The sequence below is a fragment of the Adelges cooleyi genome, unplaced genomic scaffold (assembly GCF_023614345.1).
Source record: "Adelges cooleyi isolate 19-005CV unplaced genomic scaffold, UGA_ACOO_1.1 ACOO_flye_CR_arks_rails_tigmint_CR_PRNA_376, whole genome shotgun sequence".
In the NCBI taxonomy this organism is placed as follows: Eukaryota; Metazoa; Arthropoda; class Insecta; order Hemiptera; family Adelgidae; genus Adelges; species Adelges cooleyi.
In genome coordinates, this window is record NW_026096053.1 from 8,429,506 (window position 1) to 8,435,406 (window position 5,901).

Consider the following 5,901-nt stretch of genomic DNA (forward strand, 5'->3'; position numbering starts at 1 on the left):
TCCTAAAATTTCAAAATCTAACGCACTTGTAAAAACGCTCTACAATTCTTTTTTTTTATTAATGCTCTTTTAATACTAATAAACTTACACTGACAAGTGATATATTATTTTAGAGATAATTTGTCGATGATAATTAAAAAAAAAAAAAAAATACTTTAAAATAAATTTGAAAAAAAAACTGTCTGGGTTTTGTCATTGTACGGATACGTTTAAAAAATAATTATAAAATTAGTAACAATAAGTATAGGGTGATTCATTAAGAATAAGACTCTTTCTTTCTCTTAAAATAATATATATATATATATATATATATATATATATATATATATATGCTAAACCATTTAAGCTTAAAAGTTCATAGGGCTCTGGAAAATACTAAAAAGGGTAAATATTTAGTAATTTTATAATATTTCAAAATAACAAAAACAACTTAGGGGGTATCAGCACCCCCAATTTTCACTAACATGAAGAAAAATTAGGTTATTAAAGGCGTAAAATAAATTATCACGTCAAATTTTTTGGCAAATTACAAGACTTAAAAAAAAATAATAATAAAATAAAAAAGATTGCACGTGTCAAACAGTCGGCATTTCGATTCGAAAACGACCATAATAAGATTCTCAGAAGTGTCGAAATACGCCAAATAAATAATATCAAATACGCAATTTCGACAAACAGTATTTTTTTGTCTGATATTGTGTCATTCTTGTTTGACAGTTGTCGGTCGTGTTGTCATAAAAGCATGCCAGGACCCCCATGTAAAATAAAAATAAAAATAAGTTCATTTCATGAGGGCTAAAATATTTTTAATAAATTTATGAATAGTTTACTTCATACGAGTCCAATATTGTACTTAAAATACAAAAATTAAGCTAAACTCTGTATGTACAATATACATACTGGAACGGATTTTGTTCCATATACACAGTTTTAAGCTGTCATGAAAACAATTTACATTTATAAGTGCAATACAGGCTTTTTTGTAAGGAATTATTTTCCTCTACTTCCATTTGTAAAACGACTCGTGGGAGGTTTTACACTTTATTTTTAATATTTCAACATTATAACTACATACATTTAATTTTGTGTATTCTATATTTCCTTTAGATACTAAAAATTAAAAAAAAAAACATCTATACACATTTTTGTCCAACAATATATATTTTACAATTGATTAAGAATTTGCTTTACACATTTTACAATGAAAGTCAAGTAATAAATGCATGATGAAAATTATTCGTAGTAATTGAATAAAGGAATAATTATTTAATTAAATAATACTAATGGTATTTTTTTTTTTTTGAGTACTTAAAATGGGAAAAGTATGATCAAAAAGTCTATAGTGAACCAGTAAAATTGATGTACAATTTAGTTAAAAAAACTCCAATTTATAAATCTATGTCTTGTCACTTAGGTTAAACGAACCAATGTCATTTTTTGTTGAAATGAGACAAACTACTAAAATGTAATTAAGGAATGGGGCTCAAAATATATGAAGAATCCATATTGAATGCAATTAAAAAAAAACTACTGCTACAAAACATATATACTTCTGAATGTTTATTGAAAAGAATAATTTTGATCACATATTATACTTATTTCTCAAGTGCATATCACACATATTTGTGATACAAATACATATTTTTAATTTCCTAATGCACAATCAGATTCCTGAATGTCATGGACGGATAATAGAAAGAAATTGGACAGGCATGTCGTTAATAAAACTACATTCAGGACTGCGATTGATGAGGTTAAATGTAGAAAAAAATGTATTTGTTTAGAGGCAAAAAAGTATAATTGTTATTTTTATATAGAGAAAACAGAAATTAATTATTGTGTTAAATGTTTTTATTAATACCTTTTATGGAATTGACCTGAAAAGATAGTTTGGATCTTTCAACGAATTGGGAGATCATATAATATCATCATAATATAATATGTATCATAGTTGCAAATACTAAATAGTTTAAAATTGTGTCAGATGTCTTAATGTTACAATAATAAACATCTATTCTGGATGATTCAGGATGTATTTATTTTATTTTATTATTTATTTATGCGTTATTACATTATATGCGATAAAAATTAATATTAATCAATAATATTGGATAAGTTGGTAATGTCATTTTTTTTCGGTATATTTTATTACGCAATAACTAATAGTATTATTCATTGTTTCGATATGATATTGAACAATATATTATAGCACACGACCTTTTGGCCATTAAGTCAAGCGATTTGGTGATCAAGGTTGTGCTCTTATTTTGCACGTGCACGTTCCATGATGGTATTGGCGTTTCTGGTGTACTATAATAGTATTTAATATTAACCGAAAAATAGTCAATAGTATTTTATTGCCTAGGTACCAACGAACTTGTGTCAAAACTGTTTTTAAATGCACAAACAATTTTATTGATACGTTATTAATTATTGACCATTGACCTATGCAGGAAGCTCTTTACATAGTTTTTTAATTGAGTGTTGAATAAATTGGATGATCGTAAAATTAAGGGTTTATAATTAACGATAAAAAATATTACACTACAATAACTTATCGTCAATAATAATAATATGTAATTATGCAATGCTAATTTTGTGTAATATTATTATTATTGGTTTATCATGGATAAACTGCACATTACGCTTATAACAAGCGGTCTGTTTACAATAAATAATCTATGAAAATTGTACAGGATTCATAAAATAATTAAATATTGGATGATGATAAAATTAAAATTATTATTTGTTAAAATCGATAAAAAATATTGCACAACAACAATTAATTGCCTGGAATAAAATGTATTGAAGGAGTTAACAATTCAAAAGTATTAACATTGACATAATCAAAGGACATTTTTTTCGACAATGATCTTGCATTTATTGAATATTACATTGTACTAAATATCTTGTAATACACGATTTTTGATTATTAAGTCTGGTCATTTGGGAATGACGGCTGTGTTCTTATTTTGCATGTGAACGTGCCATTTAGGGCAGTAGTAGTGGCGTACTACGGGTCTAGAATAATATTATAATATTCAACTTATACCGATCAATAGTACTCGTTTTCTTTTTAGTATTTGTGTGCTAATACATTTTTATCAGAACTATTTTTCAATTTTATTTACAGTTAATATTGTTGATACGGTATTTTTGATGGAACATTTTGATCAATGATCTTTACTTGGTTTTACATTTAATTGGGCGTTAATGTACATTCACTAATAATATAGATATAATATAAAATTGATAAAAAAATCAAATTAAACACTCAACGTTATACTATTATTAGAAAAGAATTTATATCGTTATTACCAAATTTATAATTATGTATTTTGTCCGCATATCTAGAAGTAAAGAGGCCCCCAAAAAGGGTATTGGCCCAAGAGTAAGACATTTTAAAATGGCGCTTGCACTCTTATTGTGTACGTGCACATGCCCTTAAGGGCAGTGGGGACATACGCCGATTCTGGTATAATATAATATAAACAAATATTCAGCTGAATACCGATCAATAGTACTTATTTTATTAGTACTAATTAATTTGTATCAAAAATATTTTTCAAATTTATTTACAGACAATATTACTAATGTGGTATTTCTGATTGGTCAAAATGACCAATGCTCTTTACATAATTTAAATTAAACGTTAATATGCCATTCAGCTATGTTGAGACAAAGCAATTGAAATTATTTTTATTTTTCTCAATATATACAAATATTTTAAATTATTTGTTTTAACTTTTAGTTACGCATACACACATTTAAATGTTTTTTGTTTACCTAATTACACAACAATCTGCACGCGCATTGTTATGATATGTTCAATATTATTTTTAAATTAATAAACTAAACCTATAGGTTTTTTATATTAGAACAATAAAGGAGACGTTACACAACATTTAATGACTTAGTCTGACAATTTCGGAATCACTGCTGCGCTTTTATATTGCACGTGTACATAATGAGTGCTTTTGCGATTAGCTTTTTATATTTTATGCCAAGTTCAAAACAACAGTGACCGGATGGAAAGAAATTTATCATCGAGTCACTATAGTTTCGAACGAGGAGTTTAGTCGGTAAAATTTCAATACTACACAGTTATAGTAGACTTAACTTTAACGTATGACACGTGCAACCGATTGTGGAAATCCTACACGATTGGTGTTTCCAATAAACATGATACAACAATCTGATGGAATTCTGCTGTTATTCGATTGCATTGTAATGTGTTGTACGCGAGACGTGACCTGGAAACCTGCGTGGCATGGCGTTTAATAACGTGCTTATTTTTTTCTTCTCAGACAGCCAAAAAAAAAAAAAAAAACGCTCAAAATTTCATTTTGGAACAATGTGTATGTTCAGCTGCACGTGAACCATCGCCGTAGTGTATATAGCTTTATCATGGTTTATATACACATGTGAATTTGTGTAGATACCTTTCGTGTAATTTTTCATATGTGAGTGACAGCTGGGTGTTTGAACAAGATACAATACCCGATGAAGGGCTCAATTGAGAGTGGAAAAACATTTTCACCCTCTAGCGCAGCACGCCGGTGGCGGGTGGTGAAACATAATACTTCTAAAAGCTCTGTATAGCACTAAAAGAAAAGGTAATAGTACGTTTCGACGTCTTATATAAAGTGTAAAACGCAAGATATTTATTTAAGTTACCGGCGCTGTAAGATAATACATTTAGCTTCGACGCTGAGACGGTATCTTTTTTACAATCATGCGTTTTTTAAGGGTTTTTTTTTATGTCTAGATCACTACATCATTTCTCTCTTTTGAACCCGGTTTTTTTATGTGCCAAGCCTATAGATCAGAAATCGTACCTGAAAGGCATTTTGGTAGGCCAAACATTTAAAAAGATCACCACGTCCCTGTCAAAAACCGAAAAACACGACCAAACAATTTACATAAAATAATATTTCAGCCTAGAATTATGGCACGCTATAAAATTTAAAAAAAACCCTAGGATTTGCTCCGAATTTCTACAGAGTATTCTTAAGATAATGTACTATCAATAAACGTTGATAAATAAAAAAATATCACAAACCCTGTAAAAACTTTTCTTTACATCTCTTTTTTGAGCAAACTTTTAGGACTTAAGGTCTGAAAATTAAACCGAAGGTTCATAGGTTGGGGTGGGGCTATAACATTTATGATTTAGTCAACATTTTGGTTTTTATTAAGGAAAAACAATAAAGGGGAAAATCACACTTTGGCCGTTGTAAATTTCAGGATTGCTATGAGAGAGTTAAAAAGTATCTTAAAAATAATTGTATTATATTGGTGATAAGATGTTGCCTATTGGTAACAATGGAAACTAACTTATCCTAATCTAACTTAACAGACAATATTGTATTGAAATACAATTGTAAGATTATTATTGCCTTTTTAATGATTTTTATTCATATTGAATATTTGTACTATCTACAGATTCGCACCGAAGCGTTTTTATTTAGAATGATTTTTCATCACTTTCAGCTATAATAATTTTTGGAGACCTGTGATCTCCCCTGTCCTCACTATGCCCCAACTCAAATGTACTGGTTTTATTTTATCGGGGATCGTGATGTACCTATTCCTTTAAATATAGTAATAATGAAATTTTCACGCAAATTGAGTATTTAAAAAAAAAATGTTACTTATGTACAAACTGTAAATTGTTAGACGTTTTACAATAAGCACAATTCATGATTATTAGTTGTATAATGACAGTTGATTCGTTTGAAGATACTGTTTATTAATATAACACCATGTATTCAGGGATGGAGGGGCTTCAGTTCCTTATGTACTTAAATTGTGTGCATTAAAAGTGTTTTATATTTATTTTTTATAATATAATATATTAAAATATATACATTTTTTTTACTATGTAAAATGTGTCTTAAA